At 36.3% G+C, this 23385-nt stretch overlaps 1 protein-coding gene across 1 annotated transcript in view; it reads right to left on the reverse strand.

Moving 5' to 3' along the window:
- LOC139133464 (H(+)/Cl(-) exchange transporter 7-like) overlaps window positions 1-23385 on the reverse strand; it is a 127620-nt gene that overhangs the window by 45605 nt on the left and 58630 nt on the right.

A 23385-nucleotide genomic window follows, 5' to 3' on the forward strand; every position in this document is an offset into this window, starting at 1 on the left:
ACTATCTGGTGTTTCTTGTTCTTATCCATATAGTAAATGGTACATTAAAAGCTTACACAAATCATAAAAACTTCAATCATATAGGTTCCAACACAGTTTTGTAATCTGGAGGCAAACTCTAGTTGACAGTCTTTCTGCTTTAGCACATCTTTCTGCAGATTGAAAGCTCTAAGTTTTGTTGCTTCACTGTGTCTAAGTTTTGACACTTTACTGTGGCTAGACAGGTAGTGGGTTTAATCAACCAATGTGATGTTACATCCCAGGTAGCAACGATGGTGTAGAATGCCGCTATCTGTCTATATCAATATCTCATCGTAGAGGGACAAATTTGGCATGTTTGTGTTCATTTTAAGGGGAATTTGTCTGAATAGGGGATTCAATCGGGCAATGCAATCGGGCACTCTGTACATCCTGCTTTCAAATTTGTCAATGTTAATGATCAATCTGGAACAGTGATAACGGTAAAATAAACTTTAAAGGTTAAACATTGTGATCTTTTTTTTTCATTACTTTGACCATGCTGAGTTCAATGTGTATATTATCTGTTTGCTAAATCTACTCATGTTATTGGCCTTGCAATGCATGGCTATTTGATTTTAGAATAGCAGTAGATGATTGACTAGGATGTTATCATCAGGCTATTGCTAATGTACCAACACTGTGGAGAGGTGACTGTGACAGGCATTTTAAATGGGAAAAATCAACATGACTGGCACTGGGAGCCGTCTCCGCAGTGTAGTATTGATGCGCAATTCCAGTGTAAATGTAGCCTTCGTCTGTTAATAAAACGGGGCAAGAAAATGCTCATATCCTGAAGCAGTCATGAAGCAAGAGTCTGGTGAACAATGTCTCTAACTAGTCCAGTACACCTTATTTGAGGTGCATCAACTACACAGCAATCCAATACACTGAAAGTGCCCGTTGGCCATTAGTTTTTGATTTCTCTATCCTAACAGACATGGTGACTATTTCAAATGCCACCACTGTTGGAGTCGTTTTCTGCATGGAAAACCATCTGATTGATAAGCTCAGTCTGCAAAGTGGCATAACACTCTCTGAATGCAGATTTTTATACACTACCTAAGAGTGCTCCTGTACAACCTTTGGTCATGATGACCTAACCATGGCTCCATCTCTCTCAAAGGCTATTTGAGCTACTCAGTGGGCTCATTTGTCACCCTGACAGTTTGGATAGCAAACTTTTTCACCACCTTAGTCAGGGACACATTAGCACCTCCTTTCCTTTTGCTTGGATGGACTGTTGAAAAGGATATGAATGTGTGTCATTATTCACACTTCAATCTATTACGGTGAAGACAGAAGTGGTATGTATGCAGTTTATGGTTTCTTAGATCTCAGGAAGAGGTATTGAAAGACAAGTACTCAGAAGTACAAGGTAACAAACAAAGTCATTTGAAATTCCACATTTGTGGTCACGATTGACAAGTTAATAAAATATTAAGACAAAACATTCCAATGAAAACTGAGAGACTATTAGAATGCACAAAAGACAAAATAGATCTAAAGACTAACAATGATGGTGATATTATGTGATGTATATTTTTTAGAAAGAAATGAGCACATCCTGGTCATGTAAGTCATGGTTATATGATACAGTGATGCCATGCAAAGTCACTCATTCTATGTTTCATGTTTACTCATAGTCATATCATAGTCATATCATGCCCATCTTAAAAATAGTTTCATTTACTTTGTTCGAATGAAGTGTTTAGTATCTCCAAAATCAATAGAAATTAAGGTTTACCATGTAAGTTCTTGGATTGGAGATGCAAGTTACCTCAAATTTACTACTATTTTTAATTTTAAACATGTGATTTTCTCCGTGCTAATTTTATAGAAAAATTATTTATTTTCAGGAATCAAGACTGATGTGATGCGTTTCAGAGTCCACACACTGTTGACCAGGAAAGGAAAGTGTACAAAGGACATATCTTGCATTTATTGGAAAATAAAAAGGGTCAAAAGCTCAAACGACAGATTTGACATGAACATATCAAAATTTCTTTTCTCGAAATGAATCAGGAACAGACTGATGTTGCTTCTTCACATTTGATTTCAAGAATTTCAGAATTTCAATACATTATATTTACAGAATTACATGAGATGAGTTGTGATGGGTTTTGCGTTTATCAAGGATGAATCTGAAGTATCGACAGATATCAAAATATTGGACAGGTGTTCCTGCAGAAATGCATTCCAACAGCTAGACATTGCTTCTGATACCTGGGGTAAATATTCAACTATTGAGTGAGTGCCTTTGCAGACAACTCATAAGACATTAGCCTGAGGCTGTGAGCAAAATACTCAGACAGTATAGGGCACATATTAGAACTCAATTGGCCTGTAGGTTGGAATTTCTTCATTGTTCCCAGCAGAACATACCAAGATGGCTGCAAAGTAAAATTCTGCCCCCAGCTATGATTATACTAGCACGTTGCAAAAATAATTTGATTTTTGTGCTTTTTATATCAGTTCATATATTGCGTGTGTGGTTGTAATGCTGTTCTGTTTCTATCAGGCACTGTGAATACAGTCTGAGAATTTTCACTTTCAACAAAAGGAAAAAAAACGCCTCTTCATTAAAATAGCACAGAGTGAGTAAATGCTCAAGAATGGCTAATTTGTTTCGATTACAATTTTAAATGCTACTTTGACAGTGTCCTTCCAATGATTGCAAGGTAATTGACATTATCACATAGAAGTTTTGCAATTTTCATGCAGATTTTGTGAAATGAAGTAATGGAAATATTTGTCTGTTGAAAAGCATTTCAAATTAAAAGGCATTAAATGTCTTTAGCTGTGTTAACTGTGACTTTATAGGCAATTTTGTTCATTAAAAGAACAGCAATAAGATATTTTGAGATTTAAATGACTTGATAGTTGGTAAATTGGCTGTTACAATTTAATGACCATAGTTTTGATCCAAACTAATTGCTTTGGTGATGTACAAGGTGCTGCCCACATGGACAGCCATGTACATGTATGTCTGGTTAAGGCTTAGAACTTAATAATGAGGAACTGATTCATTGCTTCCATGTACCGAACTTTCCTTTAGCCTTTATGTTGACATCTGTATTGATGTATTACAAGCAGATAGAACCCATGTCAAGGGCAGTTGTCACAATTATCAGCTGATGCTTTCCAAACGGTGTCGTACAGAGACAAATGACATCGCTGCGGTTTGCACCGAATGTTAAACTGATAACTTGTATCAAACACTCCCATGATCGGAACCTGCTCCCAGAATAGCTTAGACAGGCTTCATTTATACATTGGTGATACATTTCTAAGGTCAACTAACATTACTATCACAGGTGCCATCTGTTGGACAATTTTAAAGGCAGCAAGATGGTTTGGTTATTATTGCTCAACACACAGGTAACATTGAAAATACCTTCAACACTGGAAGAGCAAAACCTTCAAAATACAAATTTTAATACGAAAGGATTATATTTACCTTTTCAAGTTAATAAACAAACAAAGGTCAAAATTAATAAACAAAGGTCATTAAATAGGACAATTTTTGGGGGAAAAACTATCCTGCTTTGAGACATCACCTCAGTAGTGACAGTACAAATACTTAATTTACATAATTTTAATTTCCATACTGTTATCAGTATTACTAACAGTAATGAAAATCAAAATTAAAATTCATAGCTCATAATATAACCACTTGAAAAGTGAAGATAGCCACTTTACCTGAGATGGTAGAAAATGAAGCTTTTTACAACTGAAATATGTAATTATTTCTCGTTTGGCTTTAGTTAATATTTTTAGGGAAAATAGAGATCTTTAGATCAAACATTGAAACCACTGCAAAATCAACTGCATAATCAACTGGGCAGTCAGTTTTATTTACAATGACTGTTTGTTACATTTTCACTGCAAATATTTGAAACAAATTAACATTGCTGAAAATACTGGAATTTGGGTCAGATTTTCATACTAAGAAATACAATAGTACATTAAAGCCATCAAATACTTTGAACAATCAAGATATATGCATCCAGATGTACTATATGAGTGACAATAACGTAACCATAGAAAATTTTGAGAAAATTCTCATTATCTAACATGATGCATGGTACACATGTTGCTATATTGAATAGTAACGATAAAAAAGTGAATATTGTTACTTTGTATATTTTTCACACAATCAACCATTGCAAGTAAAGAGTGTACATTGTTGTGTTCCTGCTTACGGAATTGTGACTGTTGATGAAATTACGGTTGTCGCCATCCAGACTCAAAGAAATCTAGTCAATTGAATTACAATGACAGCTATTATGCAGTCAGTTGTGTTTTCTGTATAATCGTTTGAGACTGTCAATGATAATTTAGTTGAAATAAAAATGGAAAAAAACCAGCGGGGAAAAATGCTGAATTGCAATCAACTATGTCTGACAAAACCAAGACATCTGTCTCTCGGATAACGTTAGAAAAATGCTCTAGAGCCTGGTACATTTCCTCAAAAATAAATTGTCTGCAACTGACGGCAGTGTGCCTGTTCTCTACAGTGGCCAATTAACATGCAGAATGGCCAAGCTGTCAAAGGCTCCATTCATCCAATGACGTCAATGAGTAATTGCCGTAATGCAAGCTCCACTCTATTAAAGAAACAGTGCCGTCTAGTTTTTCAATTATGGTTGACTGTATCTGTTGCCAGCAAGGATCAGCAGAGTTGAAGAATTTGGAAGATATAAAGTACCACAGAGAGAGAGAGAGAGAAAGTGAAAGAAAGAGCTGTTTACAACTTTTGTAAACAGTAACCAGCTTCAAAAACAAGCAGAGCCCTTTGAATGAATCACCAGGAATTGGACGTGTCAATGAACATGACCTTGTCTTGTCTGTAAGCAAGTTACCAGCATGAGTTAAAAACTATCTACTGTTGATTGACCAATCAGAGTGCTCAATTCAGGGTGTTTTATTTACTCGTAAAGCCTTGGTCACCAAATTCCAGAAACGAATGACAGCGCCGTAGTAAAGTACTGTCAAATCAAAAGTGAACATGTCATATTCTGTAGACATCTGGTACGTTTTTTCCCTAATATTCAAATTTGGTAACACAGCGGAAACCAGCTGCAACACAAAATCTGCGGTGGTGCAAACATAAACTAATGTGCCCTAGGGCATTTATAGGATGTTCCATTACATTGGAAGGCTATTTCACAAATAAAAGTTTTAATTCATATCCTAAACATGTTACATTGACAAAGGGGACGGTTGATGTAAACACATTGAAAACGAAAATATATCAGTTAGGGGCGATAGTTTTTAAGTCGGATAAAACCCTCATACTCGGCCTCGTCTGGTATATAAGTCCAACCCTACGATAAAATGTCTCGGCCTGCGGCCTCGACATTTTATCGTTGGGTTGGACTTTATATTCCAGAAGAGCCCTCGTATTGGGCTTTATCCTATACTTAAGCTTTTTTAACCGCACACTTGTGATTTTTTGAAGATGTGCCATACGCGTCTACCAACTGCAATTTTTTAGTGATTTGAGAATTGAAATAAATTGTATTTGGTAAATCTTTGCAGCAGCAATACATTTGAATATCAAGTTTATGCAAACATTCTACTTCAAGATTATTACAAGAGCAATAAAAAATCTACCAGTAATATTAAGTTAAAGTTGCAGTAAAATATTTCAGATAAATATTGCATGTTTAATTTATGAACAGGTAACCTTTTATGCATATATAATTCATCAATTATCCTGATTTTTCTTCAAGAAATTACTTGATTGAATAAATACCAAATTCAGAAAGTATCAGATTAGCAAAGACACCTTTCCAAAAAAGGGATTCAGAATTTTTTGGGTTTTGGAAGTGAAAAAAACACATTACAATTTATGAAATGTTGCTTGGGATTAAGATTCCACCACAGTCCCTGAACGGATTTAGCTGTTAGATTTATAGCTTGGTAAAATGCACATGTGGAATAAAGATATTGTAAAGGAATTAGTGTCGCACTTTGTGATTCCAAAATGATGGTATGTGTTGTACATTATATTTTAATACCTGCTATATCCAAACACATAATACTCTCAGTTATTAACATGGTGATATTTCACTCTAAAAATAAAATTCTAGGCTCTCATCAGTCATGTTGTGTTTGCTCCACACACTGTTTATCCCACTCAGTGGGCAGGTCACTGGGAAATTAGCTGACAGGAAATAGCCTTTCCATTTATCTATTCACTGCGCAATTTCCGAAGTTTGCCATTAAATCCAGACAAAAGAATAAATCTTCCCTTTCATCTCCAACATGTACGCAGTTTGGTGCTACCTTCTAGCCATTGATTGATGACGACTATTGCAGGGATTGCACAGTATTCAAAAAAGAGTTAATGAAGAATCGAAATTCAGCAGTGTAATTTATGCTACCCATCTCTTCCTCCATCTAAATTATCCCATCAGTTCATCAATGCCATCAAAGAGTATTCCAATTCTGTTTCTATAACATCTTCAATTTACAGTCAATTCCATCTGTGCACAGATTTAAGTGCCTTTACTCAAGATGTAATCAATATTGAACAAGGACTACTGTGTCTTTCAATCAAATTACATTCATCTGCAAATCCATGTTTTACTCATGAGAATGCAAGGATGAAACACAGCATATGGTCTAATGGTATAAAACATTTTCCTTTATAATTTTTGGGATTTATTTTCAGTGAAATGTATTTTAAAATGCAACTTAAAAGATTAACATGAAACATATTTCTGCGAATTACATCGCATGTTGAAACAGAGTTCAAACTATCTATAAAAGAGTACAAATATTTTAGTCACTGTTTAGAATGTAATTCATTGTAGCCATCTAATGACACTGCTTGTGAGTATTTTGGTAAAGCACACCATAATTTCTAATAATGGCTGAAAACATTCAGAAACTGAGCAAATGACTGGCCTGATTGGATGTACACTGTACCAGCAATCAGCTGGATTGCAAAATAATGATGACGGGGAAACTGATTCAGTACACAACAATGGCAGAACTAATGACCAGCTGATTGCCTGGCTCATGCAATTCATCTATACCATCAAAAGTAATCTGTGTGACATATTGTTTTAGCAGTTAAGAGTTAACATTCATCATTGCATTCATCTTTGTTTAATTCAGTTCCTCTGCCAACATTCATCTATGCTGTCAAAAGTAATCTGGATGACATATTGTTTTAGCAGTTGAGAGTTAGCAATCATCATGACTTTCACTTTTGTTTAATTCAATTCCTCTGCCAACATTACACATTGAACTGTTTCACCTCACAAGTGCTATCTATCACAATTTCTGGCACATATAAATTTGCATTTTTGAATTTCTTGGATGCTTGAGACAGCTCGCTTCAGTGAAGCTGTCAAAATTCTGTGAGGAAGTTAACATCAAGCTAGTTTACTCAAAAACACACTGCCACTGAATGTATTTAATGCTTACTGATTAATCATAGGGCTTTGCTGCACTTCAAATAAAGGAAATACCACTTATTCAAAGCAGAATACTAGTAATATGGGTACATTTTATTTTGAATGTCAAGTGATTCAAACAAGGGGCACTTTACCAATTTATGTAAATGAGCCACACTTTGGGACGGCTCGGCTCATCGCATGATCACATGCTATCTGATTAATATTCTGTTCACTTTCCAGTCTTTCAAAACAAAACACACACATCATCCATAACATGCTCAGTTAACACTGGATTTCGATAGAAATATCTCCGGATTTTGCTAACTTTGCTATCGCCCGTGCAATCAGAATGACCAGACGTTTCGCGCTAGCTTTGTTTACGAATTGAAGTTGGCTGATAGTAACGCATGGAGTGACCAGAATAAAGCTAGTTCTGAAATGCATGTGCTTGCCCATATTTGGGCAAAGTGTGCCTTGGTGTGACATGGCAAATTATTACACAAATATGAGGATGTTTTTTCCAATAGCGTCATACAAGAACGTGGCTTAAGGTTCCAAGACAAAACAAGACAATTGACCTTTTAAGCCAACAATTTTCTAGTGGTTAATAAGCTCAGAACCCCCGTAAATTATATATTTTCGGAAAGCCTAGATATAGGGAAACATTTTGGTTACCATAGTGTCACCATTGTTTACATAACTATCACGTGACAGGTAATTTGCATAACCTTTCAAAAATCAGTTTTCCCTATGTTCTGTTTCAATGCTATGAGATATTTGGCTGAAATTTGTGTGAGTGCAAGCTGTTCTAAAGATCTTCCAAAGTGTGTCTCAGAATTTTTTAAACCTTCTTAAACAATTTTATGCCAAAAAAACGTCCAGAGCGGTGAATTTACCCTAGTTGATTTCTTTAAAATTGTGCTCAAATAAAAACTAAGCAAGATATAAAAAATCTGAGACACACTTTTGAAGAGCATTGTGACAGCTTGCATTCCAGCAAGTTTGAGTCAGATATTTTGAAGTATTGAGACAAAACATAGGGAAAACCGATTTTTGAAAGGTTATGCAAATTACCTGTCACGTGATAGTTATGTAAACAATGGTGACACTGTGATTACCAAAATCTTCCCCTATATCTAGGCTTTCAGAAAATGTATAATGTATGGGGGTTCTGAGCTTATTAACCACCAGAGAATTGTTAGAATAAAGAGGTCCATTTCTTGTCTTGGTATATACCATACCGGATATGATAATGAGGTTTTACGTATGATATAAGACATGAGTTTTTTACCAGTATGCTGTACACCATTACAATTTCTCTATACAGGTATCCCATCCATTTCTCACTGTCTTTATTGTTATTAGCTTTAAGTCTTCAAGACAACTTTTTGATGCTTGAAAGTTCTGCTTTAAGTCAGTATCAAAAACATGATAGGGTTTACCATGGCTTTGACTGAGGCAAACAGAGAATTATTGTGCATTTCTGATTTCAATTTTTGATAGCCAGTTCCTTCAAGTTGCTTTCAAGATGAGTTCTTGGAAAGTCAACAAAAGTTATTCTTGATAATGAAAACCAAAAATGTACCATTAATGCACAAAGTTTTTGCCATACACATGGACAAAATCAAGACACATATGTTGTCATTGACTTTCTTGTTACAATCTCTTCCTGGGAACAGTAAACATAAAGTCCAGGTTTCGCTGAAAATATACACTCCCATAAAATTTCGGACATGATTTTTTAGGCCCTAATAAATGCAACATAACTTGTCCAATGTTTCAGTTTATGGCTTGCAGTTGTTTATTGGATGTGTGCTATACTTGCCATGTTATTGCCATCCATGAAGGTACAGTATATATATTTATGTACAGCTCATCCATCCAGTTGAATGACGCAATATTCAACATGTCAAAATCTGTAATAACATTTTTACAATGCCCTGAGTACTTACATCATCAGGTGATTCAGGAGTTACTTACTCCGGTGCAAAGCCAGCTGCAATATTCCTACTTGAACACAATATCCACACTTTATTGAATCCCTGTAGAGTTAATACTGTCAGTAAAGAAATTTTTGATGCCTGACAACACTATGACCATACTTTTTAGAGCAAAACTGAAATAAAGGCTAACTTTCATATTTCTCAAAAAATGATATGAAAGCTATCTAATTCTTGCTTGTACTTTGCAGAAAATCCGAAATAATGAAGAAAAATTTCAAGAAACCTGCTAACCAAATTTGAATGCTATTCCTGGAGCAGTTTCACAGGTTCTGAATACACTTAGAACATGTAAAAAGTACACAAAATAAGAAAATATGCTCAAAAATTTTAATGCAGATTTCACTATAATTTCAAAACAGATCTGCATGGGAAGCTTTCAAGTCTCAAGCCACAGTGGGAGGCTAAATGAGATTAGTTTACTTCCGTTTTCAAATTTTCTTTTTGTTCAAAATACAGTAAAATTGCCAGCAATATAAATTTCTGTACACTCTCCGGATGGCTGCACCTGTGTTATCATCAAGGAGTGAAGTATATCTGACAGTCATAACGCATACTTTGCATGATCATATGCCTCTTTTCCCAGGGAATAAAATTTTCATTAAAATTAGAAAGCCCTGTGCAGTGAAAGGACCTGCTCGTGAATAATTGAATGTGTTGCAAGATTTTACGGGACACAGAAAATTGCAGACTGAAGATTACATCTTACGAGCAGTGGAGCAGAAACCCTTCCCCGTGAACAGTCCTATAAACTGTCATAGGAAAGGGTTGTTTAAGACTATTATTTCTTTTGGCCGCTGTGCTGGAGAGCCTGACTTGAACAGACAGTAATTTATACATCAAAGGCTTGCCGAAATATATGAAATACACTCTTGTTGCGATAGAAGTTATTAATGTGGGCGTAAGTGAACAAGTTATAGTATATATCATTTCTGAATAAGCAAAAAAAAAACAAGATACTATTATCTATCCATAGGCTGGAATAATTAGCCATGGGGTTTAGAGTCGACTCATTCTTATAGGAATTGTTGGAAAGCTGAGCCTTATTGTCGCAGTTCAGGCTATCAAACTTTATACCTTGATGTTTATATCCTGTACGACATTCATTCTATTCAACTTGAAAAAATTCCCTGTATCAGTTCCCACAGAATTGCTAACAGATCGGTGATTGGCGTCAACTTACTGGCATCTGCGTTATTTGTTCATCCATAGCTATTTTATTTCTCGATACTATCACAAATAACAGTTTCACACTCACAGTATAAATTCATTTCTGGTGATAAAGTTGTTTTTGCTGTTGCTACGATACGAGAAAATGGCAAAAGCAGAAACTATAAAATCCCATTTCTACCCTAAGAGGTCCTTCTCCCCTATTGAATAGAGAATGTTTAAAATGTGAGAGCCAATAAGCATACAAAATTTTGATTTGACCTTTAATGTAGTCTGTTCCAGGCAAGCTTAGGTAACATTATATTCCCTTTTTTTTTTGAAGAGTAATGACATCTTACATGTACATAGTATTTTTGTAGCCAGTTCTGTCCCACGTCAAATAATATACACTTTATATGATAATTATGCAAAGATTATCACTCACAATGTGTGGGAAGATAATGCCAACACAAAAGTCTAAGAAATCAAAATAGTATTGTCTATTTATTCAGTGCATAACAAGCATTATCACAGACTGTGCAGTAAGCTACAATAAACTACTACAAATAATGTATATTTTGATGAAAACATATTCCATTAACCTATAAAATTTTAACATTTTGAAATATTAGCTCCATTTCCATGATGGACCTGAATTGAAGTGCCCATCCTAAACTTCTCTGATGCACTAAACTGAGTTGATCCCAAAACATCCATAAAATCTTGTATAAGTTATTGAAAAATATACTTCTGTTCATATTGGGTATTTACCCACCGAAGTCACTGTAAACAAGTCATCGTTGATGACACAGTCCCCACTTGTTAATGGGTAGTACTTTGATTACAGGTCCTCAGAGAGGATAGAGTCCTCTTCATTAGGTCTGTGATAAAAATACTTTTGAATAAATTCGCTTGATACATGTCTGAGCTGTAGTTCAGGACATGAAAAAATCGTAATAAAATGGCCACATGGCGGCCTTATTGGATCGTATCACAGAACAAATCTATGTGCATATGTATGACAGACATCCAGCTCTATGGGTTTGCTCAGAATTAGATATATGCATAATTAATGAGGTACAGTATGAAGCATCACAAGGTCTCCCATCATACCATATATGAAGGGTGTACCACTTGTGGTTACTGAGTTATGGACAAACATGTATATTTGAGGTCAAAGGTCATCAAGGTCATGTGACATTTTGTCAAAATAATTGTATTGCTAAGTTATCCCTATATACCAAAAATCAGACCTCTAGCTCTATTGACTCGCTCAAAATTAGATATGCACATAATTAATGAGGTACAATATGTGGCGTCATAAGGTGTCCCATCATACCATATATGAAGGGTGTAGCACTTGTGGTTACTGAGTTATGGACAAATATGTATATTTGAGGTCAAAGGTCACCGAGGTCACATGACATTTTGTCAAAAAAATTGTATTGCTAAGTTATCCCTATATACCAAAAATCAGACCTCTAGCTCTATTGGCTTGCTCAAAATTAGATATGCACATAATTAATGAGGTACAATATATGGCATCATAAAGTGTCCCATCATACCATACATGAAGGTAGTAGCACTTGTGGTCACTGAGTTATGGACAAATATGTATATTTGAGGTCAAAGGTCACCAAGGTCACATGACATTTTGTCAAAAAAATTGTATTGCTAAGTTATCCCTATATACCAAAAATCACACCTCTAGCTCTATTGGCTTGCTCAAAATTAGATATGTGCATAATTAATGAGGTACAATATGTGGCGTCATAAGCTGTGCCATCATACCATATATGAAGGGTGTAGCACTTGTGGTTACTGAGTTATGGACGAATATGTATATTTGAGGTCAAAGGTCACTGAGGTCACGTGACATTTTTGAAAAAAAAAAGTATTGCTAAGTTATCCCTATATACCAAAAATCAGACCTCTAGCTCTATTGGCTCGCTCAAAATTAGATATGCGCATAATTAATGAGGTACAATATGTGGCGTCATAGCTGTCCCATCATACCATATATGAAGGGTGTAGCACGTGTGGTTACTGAGTTATGTACAAATATATATATTTGAGGTCAAAGGTCACCAAGGTCACGTGACATTTTGTCAAAATATCTGAGATATCTGCATGAACGGATGGACTCACAGATGGACTCACAGACGGACATGACCCAATCTATAAGCCCCCTGGACTTCATTTGTGGGGACTAAAAACTGTGTCACTGCATCCTTTTTGCAATATGAATACGATGAGAAACTAAATTTTTATTTTTCTTGGCCTTATACTTTGGAGTCTATGGACTGCCTTATACATGGGAGTCTATGGAGACTGCCTTATACATGGGAGTCTTGGAGTGAAAACTAAAAAGTCCTCTAACACGGCCAAATTGATCGCATTGTGAAACAAATCGACGTGGCATCTGTATGGGGTAGGGAACTATCCTAGTGCAAAGTTTGAAAGAAATTGACCAGGGCATGTCTGAGATATCTGCGTGAACGGACGGACGCACGCACGCACGCACGCACACACACGCACGCACGGACATGACCACACTGTAATGAAGTCAAACTAACAGGGTCCATGCATTCAAAGTCACTTAAAATGCAGTAACTTTCCAGACTCTTTTGGCAACTTTAAAGGACTTTGTCAAGTCTTAAAGTATCATTTTCAAGATATCACCTTTTTTATTGATTCATTTTTACATAATTATCATTTTACATTTCATTTTTATGACATAAATGACTGATCATCTTGTCGTCTTTGAAAATTTTGGTAGGATTATCAATTTTCCAGGACACTGCAGGACTAAAATTCATTTTTTCAGGACTTTTCAAACACGATCCGGGGGGCTTGAAAAATTCAAGGACTTTCAAAAGCATTAACAGACTCTGTACATTAAATCACGGTAAAAAAATATCAGTCGTCATCCGAAAAGTGCAGGAAGAAAGGGGAATTTGAGCTTTTCTGTAAAGTAAATCAGAGATCACATTACAGTAAGCAGCAGAGATGCAGGTCTTCCTGTGCTGCTCTTGAGAGAATCTTAACAGGTACTGCTTCTGGCAAACAGGAACCTATAACAAGCAGGCCCACCCACATTCAACATTTCTCGTTTTACATTAGCTTCGGCGACAATACGCCTCCAGAAATTCTCCAATTTCCATCGATAATACACAGAAATTCTGTGTCCACAGGGCCTATTCAAACGTCAGATTGACAACTGGCAGGCTATTGCAGTGTAAGTTAGTTTCATCATGCCATATTTAATCTTTACATGTTTCAACCACCAAGTGGTGTTTTAAAAACATTTTTTGAACAAAAAATGTGTTAGTTTGACTTCATTACAGTATGAAATGTGGGTGAAATTTGTTTTTGGGTGAATGCTGGTGATTCTACGTAAGGTTTGAAATGTGAATATTAAAATGATGAGATATATAATATATTATCTACACCCATTGGAACATACACTCAAGTTGCATAGAAATCTTACATTTGGTAATCATAGGCGTCTATACACAAAGCATCGATTTTCACTGCAGGAAACCATTTGGCTACTGTGGTTCCTGTAATAGTCCAACGGCATTCAATCAACATTACCCATCGGCAATTGGAGAGAAACGATTGAAGCACATCAACAAAATATTTTGCTTACTACCAGGTTGTAAAAACAACCTTCCTTATTTCAGTGAAACAAAACTTCAAAATACATGATTTCCCACACAAGGGATGTATATTGTATCATGCATGAAGTTCAACAAATTTATTCAAGTTGATGAACAAAGGTATATAAGTAATGTCAGGTCGACTGCCACCTTGACGGCATGTACAGGGGAAAAAACTAGGCTGACCAATGATTGTCTCCGAGGACATGTTGTAAAGGAAACTGGGCATGTAAAGGATCAGATCTTCCTGATGAAAATAATGCAAGAACAATGTTAATCTCACTATTTTGACATAGACCTTAAAAACGGAAGGACAGGCAACTAGCTATTTTCTTTCATGTAATCCTGGTTATAATCCGTGAAAAACTTGAACACTCATTAACATAAACAAACGTAACTGTTTATCTCTCGTATCGCAAGCTCACGGAAATTCCCGTGATTTGAGAGGCTTGTCAGACGCGAGATTATGTTAATCACTACAACATTGCGATCAGCGCATGCTCAAGCTTTCGCGTCTAATTTCAAAGTGTCGTGTTGTAAACACAATAGCCGATTGAGTCGGAGACGCGTGAATTTAGTCCTAGTTTTACAAATGTACGTATGACTTCCTCCCAAAAATACTAGTTCAAACCACGAAATAAGACACGTAGAAACGTACATTAGCACTGTCATGCATTATTATTACAAAAGAGAAACATGAGACGGCAAGAAAAATTACTCAGAGGAAACGCACAAAATGTCGTGTTCACGGTGTTGTAAACAACAATGGCCGATTGAGTCGGTGACGCGTGAATTTAGTCCTAGTTTTACAAATGTACGTATGACTTCCTCCTAAAAATACTAGTTCAATCCACGAAATAAGACACGTAGAAACGTACGTTAGCACTGTCATGCATTATTATTACAACAGAGAAACATGAGACGGTACGAAAAATTACTCAGAGGAAACGCACAAAATGTCGTGTTGTAAACAACAATGGCCGACTGAGTCGGAGACGCGTGAATAGTCCTAGTTTTACAAATGTACGTATGACTTCCTCCAAAAAATACTAGTTCAATCCACGAAATAAGACACGTAGAAACGTACATTAGCACTGTCATGCATTATTAAGAGGGTAAAAAATTACTTAGTTGAAACGCACAAAAAGATCGTCCATCAACAGCAATCATGATGGCCGATCGAGCTGGAGATGCCTGCACGTGAATTTGGTACAAATTTGGTGAATTTGGTACAAGTTTTACAATGTAAACATGATTTGCCCCGCAAAATACTAGTCAGTTGACGAAATACCTAACGTTGAAACGTTTACTATCATTGACATGCATTATCATTACAGCAGAGAAATATGCCAGGGTATGAAATTTTCAGTTGAAACATGAAGTCGCTTCGTAAACAACAATGGCCGATCGGGCTGAAGACGCACGAGTTTTTAAAAATACTACAGTGCCGAAGTGCAAGAAGTACATAATGAAGTAAAAGAAAGTTTACAGCATTACACATGAATCAGAAATAAACGGAAGAGTTATCAGGGGTGTACAATGATTAGATTGCAAAATTAACTTTGCCGACTCGATCATGAATTGACGGGAATACAAAAAACAACAACAATAATATACCTAATAGTGACTCATCTGTCGAAAATGGTAGCAAAATTGTCTGTAAAAATCAATGGGTAATACAATGCTTGAAAACAACGTGAACTAGACCCCGGAACAGAACGCGACTTGACTCGACAGCACAGGTATAGCGTCTTCTGTGTAGCTCCAGTGCTGCCAAGACGTCACTGTGTCATCACGTGACGTGTTTTGCGTTTACATAACTGCGCAGAGGATTATAACCCAGATCGTACGGGTAAACACGCAAGTTTCTTTGTCTTTTCTGCGAGTTGCCTGTTTCCGTTTTTAAGGTCTATGGTTAATCTCACTATTTTGACATATGATAGTTCATATATATGATGCACTCAAGTAGAAATTTGCATATATGCCTGAACTATTCGCTTCCAACAAAATGCCCCAAAACAGCATTCACTGAATAAATACACTATAAAATTATCATTATTTTTTATATAATCTGATTTGCCACATTAAATTAGAAAAAAAGAGAAATCTTTTTTTGGAGATGCTAATTGGAAGCAAACATCACATTATTTCAGACTTTTTATTCATTCAATCTTTCTGTGTCAAAATAAAAGAGAATATGAAACAAAAGATATTTTCTGAAATTTAAACAAAATTTACATCATTTTGAGTGGCATTCACATATTAAAATTTTCCCAATTTTTTTTAGGTCGATGACTGACAAGGTTTGCGTCACATTTCAAGCAAGGACAAACATCGTGATTTGCACAAAGGATGATATCAGTATGCGATGATGTCACTCTCTTTTGTAATGATGTCAATTACACGCATGCACATTTTATTTGCAAGCAGGCCGATTCATTTCAGCACTCAGCATCAATGTACACAAGCTGTGTCATCGTTGATGACACAGTCCCCACTTGTTAATGGGTGCTTTGATTACAGGTCCTCAGAGAGGATAGAGTCCTCTTCATTAGGTCTGTGATAAAAATACTGTTGAATAAATTCGCTTGATACATGTCTGAGTTGTACTTCAGGAGATGAAAAAATCGTAATAAAATGGCCACATGGTGGCCATATTGGATCGAATCACAAAACAAATCAATGTGCATATGTATGACATAGGTCAATGTCCTTGTACCAAGTTTGAATAAAATGGTTGAGATATGCCTGAGTTATGGCTCTGTACATGAAAAAATCGTAACAAAATGGCCGCATGGCGGCCATATTGGATCGTATCACAAAACAAATTGATGTGTATAGCTATGACATTGGTCAATGTCCTTGTACCAACTTTGAATAAAATCTGTAGAAACATGCCTGAGTTATGACTCTGTACATGAAAAAATCGTAATAAAATGGCCGCCTGCTGGCGGCCATATTGGATCGTATCACAAAACAAATCAATGTGCATATGTATGACATAGGTCAATGTCCTTGTACCAATTTTGAATGAAATTGGTTGAGATATGCCTGAGTTATGGCTCTGTACATGAAACAATCGTAACAAAATGGCCGCCTGGCGGCCATATTGGATCGTATCACAAAACAAATTGATGTGCATAGCTATGACATTGGTCAATGTCCTTGTACCAACTTTGAATAAAATCTGTAGAAACATGCCTGAGTTATGGCTCTGTACACGAAAAAATCGTAATAAATGGCCGCCTGGTGGCCATATTGGATCGTATCACAAAACAAATTGACGTGCATATGTATGACATAGGTCAATGTCCTTGTACCAATTTTGAATGAAATTGGTTGAGATATGCCTGAGTTATGGCTCTGTACATGAAACAATCGTAACAAAATGGCCGCCTGGCGGCCATATTGGATTGTATCACAAAACAAATTGATGTGCATAGCTATGACATTGGTCAATATCCTTGTACCAACTTTGAATAAAATCTGTAGAAACATGCCTGAGTTATGGCTCTGTACATGAAAAAATCGTAATAAAATGGCCGCCTGGCGGCCATATTGGATTGTATCACAAAACAAATTGATGTGCATATGTATGACATAGGTCAATGTCCTTGTACCAATTTTGAATGAAATTGGTTGAGATATGCCTGAGTTATGGCTCTGTACATGAAAAAATCGTAACAAAATGGCCGCACGGCGGCCATATTGGATCGTATCACAAAAAGAATCGACGTGCATATCTATGACACTGGTCAATGTCCTTGTACCAACTTTGAATAAAATCAGTTGAAACATGCCTGAATTATGGCTCTGTACATGAAAAAATCATAATAAAATGGCCGCCTGGCAGCCATATTGGATCGTATCACAAAACAAATCGACGTGCATCTGTATGACATATGAAGTAATCCTTGTACCAAGTTTGAATGAAATCGCTTCAGGCATCTCTGAGATATCTGCGTGAACGGACGGACGGACGCACGCACGGACGCACGCACACACGCACGGACATGACCAAACCTATAAGTCCCCCCGGACGGTGTCCGTGGGGACTAATAAAGCTGTGTGATGGAATTCCAATATGTTAGCCTTTAAACCCACGCTTGAGTCAGACCGCAAAGCAAATCTACATACCAAAGCAAATTTATGCTGTTCTCGGCCAATTCAGATATACAATAAGATTATTTTTTATGCATAATACAATGGTGAAGGTTATTTTACATGTGCATGGTCACATTCATATATAAATAATCATTTCACCAAATTAGATATGGTGTATGACACTATACATAAACACTGTAATTTAAGTATTTTTTTTCATCAATAATTATATCTATGATATAAATGGAACAGCTAGCACTTATATTTATCTGTGAACTTTGCAGGCTTACAGGATTCCAATCTACCCACATTCACTTGAAAAGAGAAATAATTATTTGAATCAACCTCGTCTGTGGCTTGATGAATTTCATTTAGGGGCTGCTTGTAAATGATGTCATCAATCTTGCATTAATATGCAAAAATAAATGTTTGTCCACACTTAGTTTGAGAGTGTACTTTTGAAAATTGTGCATGCAAGAAACACACCACTTGGTGACTGATTAAGTGTAACAAATGATAATGAACTTCAAAGACTACAAACTGCAACAATTATTTGTCTGCATTTCAAGCAGCAGTGTGCGATATGTCGTGCGCGTGGCAGTAACAAACTAGTAACAGCAAACAGTTCTACTAACTCGATGGGAATTTTCGGTGAATTAAGTTTTAACAGACCGCAAAACATGTACTTGAAATCAGAATTAAGTCTGTGTAATATGTCTGCATCATTTCAAACCAACGTTTGTATGTATAAGAGTCTAACAGATCCTGATATGGTCAACTTTCCAAGGCGAAGAAAAGTCATATGGATCATAGATGTTACGGTTCACTGAGGAGTCAATAACATCTGTGATCTTCCCATTAAAAATCAATGCCATTGAACCCGTATATCACATTACATTCCAGGCCGTGCAAGTATCCTTCCAGGCTAACAATTTATGAAAGTATAAAAATATTCTGTGGTTGTATGCAATTTATGTTGTACAACTATTACAGTTTCAGAACCGAGTTAACAGGCACTTAATGTCTCTTGTCTTACAATCAGAATAAAATAAAACTGCAGCCCACAAAATCAAGCCAGTGTATTACTTTTTTGTCTGTTTACTGTTCTCCATCTACCTGTTACCAAGCAAGCACATCAATATCTAAAACTGAAAGTGCCTCAATAATGGATATTTTATGTTTTTCTTTTTTCAGGACCACTTCAAATCAATGCACACTAACGGTAAAGGAATTTTAATATTAACATGTTAATTCCATTTGTATGTAGTCAGCCAGTCGGCACGATCTGGCCTTTGTAGTTGTGATCCAAACGGCAAAAGACTGAATGGTGAGTGGCTTAGTCTGTCAGTGTGTACTCACAACATTGATTTATTGCATTTTAAGTTGTGTGTGTGTTATCCTCAGCTATGTATCATCACTCGTGTGTTTCTGTCATGTATGTATTTGTAAAATACATCAAATTTGAGGTTGAATGTGCCTCTGGGACAATTGTCTGTTCTCGCAAATGTTCACAATACTTTAAAAAACGCTGCTTGTGTCAAATCAATAATGCAGCTGGTTGTGAAAATTTTTTTCGCCATTTTGTTTTTTGTGAAAATGAAACATTCAGTTTTCATAGATTTTAATGCAGGAGGATAAAGAAGCCATTTTGAATTTCAAATATTTGGAAATTTTTAGGGGAAATTATTTCTCAAATCTAAAACTCTGGCATGGCGGCTCCTAAATTTTTACTGTGACTGGTGAAAGGATGGTGCACAATTGAAGCTTCGAGAGGAGAGTATGAGAAAAACTTCAACATAATCTCTTCCCATACATATTTCCTTGAACGTGTGACAATGGATGACTGAGGAAATACTATTTTTCTATAAAAAGGAGCAGTACTTGTCATGCTATTGCCTATGTAAAATACACAATACCACTACATATATGAGTTTGTCCTGGCATATTCTAAAATCTTTCAAAATTGAAAGAGGTGAAAAGCTTTTCCCCTGACCAATGTTCCAGTATGCTGACTGTCTCATACAGGATTCTCAGGATTATATTTGCAAAACTATATCAAAGACGAGTCATATTTGTCATGATGCTCCCTAACAGCATGTGTTACTTTCTCCTTCTTGTCAGTAATTAAGGCACAAACTAATAAAACGAATATTCCTTTCTTCTACATTTCAAAAGTCATGCCTGCTGAGAGGACGAAACAGCTAAATTTACCATTCCATGATTGAAGGGTACTCTGAGTCCTCATATATTTGCATATTACCATATATGGTAAAATAGGTGTGTCAGCCATATTTATTCAAATTCAATATCAGTGCCAAAAAGTGTTGGAAGCAGACCTATTTACTTGGCCCTAAAGTGAAAATCAGTGATTGGCCACTGGAATTTGAAATGACTGAATTCCTTTTATAACAAGTATACGATCAAAAAGCTAGTAGACTGAATTTCTTTAATAACATGTACATGATTAAAAAGCTGGTGCACAAAAATTTTCTTACACCTGCGCCTATGGAGTTTCTTGGTACAGTAAGTTTCGGTATTAGAGGACGCGGAGTCCAATAATTTGGACACGGAGTACAATAACTTTAGTAGTTATAGGACGATATTTGACCTCTGACCTCATAATAGTATTATGTCAACACGGGAAAACCAGAGAAGATTTTGCATTTTCTACAAAAAATATACTTTGAAACATTGTGTACTTCATGCAGTGAATGATGGTCATTCCAAAACCTGCAAATTCGAGTGAAATTACACCGATGACCTACAATTTCTTCCACATGCACTAGTGTGCTGTGCAGGTTGAAATTTCGTTCTATGCACTCAACGGACATGCTGACATGGCCGAACGCTTTCCCAGTCTGTTCGCGATCACTAGGTGCTGTTGTGTGACGAGCACCCTGAAAATGCCCAAATTTCAACATTTTTTTATGGCGCATTTGGATTAAAAGGTTGTTTAATAATAAGGTTATTCACAAAATACCGGGATTTATGTCCTCATACAACTTGCAGCAGAGGTATTGTCCAAGACACGTAGAACCTTACTCAGGGTTATGCAAAATTTTGAAACCATGTAGATATTAATGTGATGATATTGATTTCCGATAAGTGGTTTTTGTCATTCAGGGTTACAGTGTTTGATAGGTTAAGGTACACGTCCATTACTGAAAAGTTTAATTACTGATTAAATTAATTACACACTTGGAAATTTCAATTTGAATATTTTGAAATTGTTCTAAAACAATTAGTCAAACAACAGCTAAATTGAATGACAAACTTTCAAGATAGAATAGAGAAGAAAGAAACAGGAATACTTTCAAGGCCAGTCGATCAAGGTATAGAAGAATACACAAATTGAACAATTGAACTGAATAGACTGTGTCAGTATGTGTACATCTCAAGGAGATCGACTTGAAGGCACCCACTATACAGAGCAGTACCATAAAAACATTTGCTAGTATACTGAGGTCTCATCTTCAGAGAATGGACTGTAAAAACAGCCATTATATCTGTGACTTAAGCTGACAAATACATTGTGACTCTGCCTGTAAACTAACCATCTGCAACAGGAATTCTACAAATGTGCAAATAACTCAGGCAGAAATCGGGAGTGAAACTGCAAACTTTCAGGAAAGATTTTACATTTGCATGCAATCAAGCAATCATGTCACTCAAAACCTAACTACTGAATGTCATCCTGAAATATGAGTGTGTAACGTCGTACCAAGATTTGAACTGCCTGTCCAGAGCTAGGTAATAGTCGCCGCAGGGCGTGTAATAAAACGCACACACACATATTTGCCATTAGGGCATAATCATAGTTGTATACGTCGAAAGAGGCAGGTATCGAATAGCCCACAATGGTACCGCCAATTTACATACCCTGTAACTCCTAACAATCTGCATAATTCGTGAGGGAATAACGTATTTCATCACTTCACAAATATCATTTTCTTTCATCTTAGATTAGCAAGAACATAATATTACAGCTTTGCCGATCCACGCCTAGAGCTAGGTCCTCGGTGACTTGCCAAACAGCATTAATTTTCTCACGGCATTCACAAATCGCGACAAGGTTTGGCTTGGGATATAAAATTAATCTACACGCTTACCCTAAGGATTTCAAAAGGTAATTTCTCTGCGATCAGTGCAGTGGGGAAGTCTGCATATAAATTGGCTTGTATCTCACTATGAATGAAAGAATATACCGTACTCCTGCAGGACAAAAATTTATCATCCAACAGAGAGACCGCAGTGGAGTGGAAAAGAGTCTCGTCTTTGAAGTTTTTAAGTTAAAGGAAAATCTCAGCTTTATTAGTCTCACTGTCAACATGATACTGATGAAAAAAATTTACATATAGTGTGATTAAAGTTGCACCGAAGTTAAATTGATGTAAGGTCTTGTAGGTTTCCCATATCAAGGGTGTAAAACTTTAAGCTTGCAAGTTATGAGGAAACAATAAATGTCACTGAGTGTTTAAACACCCTGCAAATATTTCTAGCTCACCAATATATCTTTTATTTCTATGATTTTTGGCATTATATCTTTTGACACCTCCCTTACAAGCAGATAAAATGCATGTTTGTGAATAAAATTCAGTAATGTACCAGGACTTCCTATGCATATATGCATGAAGATCAGCATCACATACAAGTTGAAAAGGAGGAAATGGTTACCATGGTTACAAGACTGAGACACTGTACATGCATCCTTTTCCTGCAGAAGTGTGCAGGAACATGTACCATGCCAGAGCGAGGGGGAGTGGGGGGAATGGTTGCCATGGTTACCAAAGGATTCAGATGAAGTCATCCCTTTCCTGCAGTGACTAATCTGGCCATGTACTCGCTGGGACTTTCAATTATGATGCATAATCTCTTGAACATCTGTTAAACAGCCTGCCTATAATCTCTTGGTACACATCAATTTTTTTGCTGAATCTGTCTTTTTTTCCAAAAGTTTTTGAAACCATCCTCTGAATGACATAAAATCCCCGGTGCTTAGGCAAAAGAAAATTCCGGAGATGCCTTGTCAGACTACTG

This window comes from Ptychodera flava, chromosome 5 (assembly GCF_041260155.1).
Source record: "Ptychodera flava strain L36383 chromosome 5, AS_Pfla_20210202, whole genome shotgun sequence".
Classification (NCBI taxonomy): domain Eukaryota; kingdom Metazoa; phylum Hemichordata; class Enteropneusta; family Ptychoderidae; genus Ptychodera; species Ptychodera flava.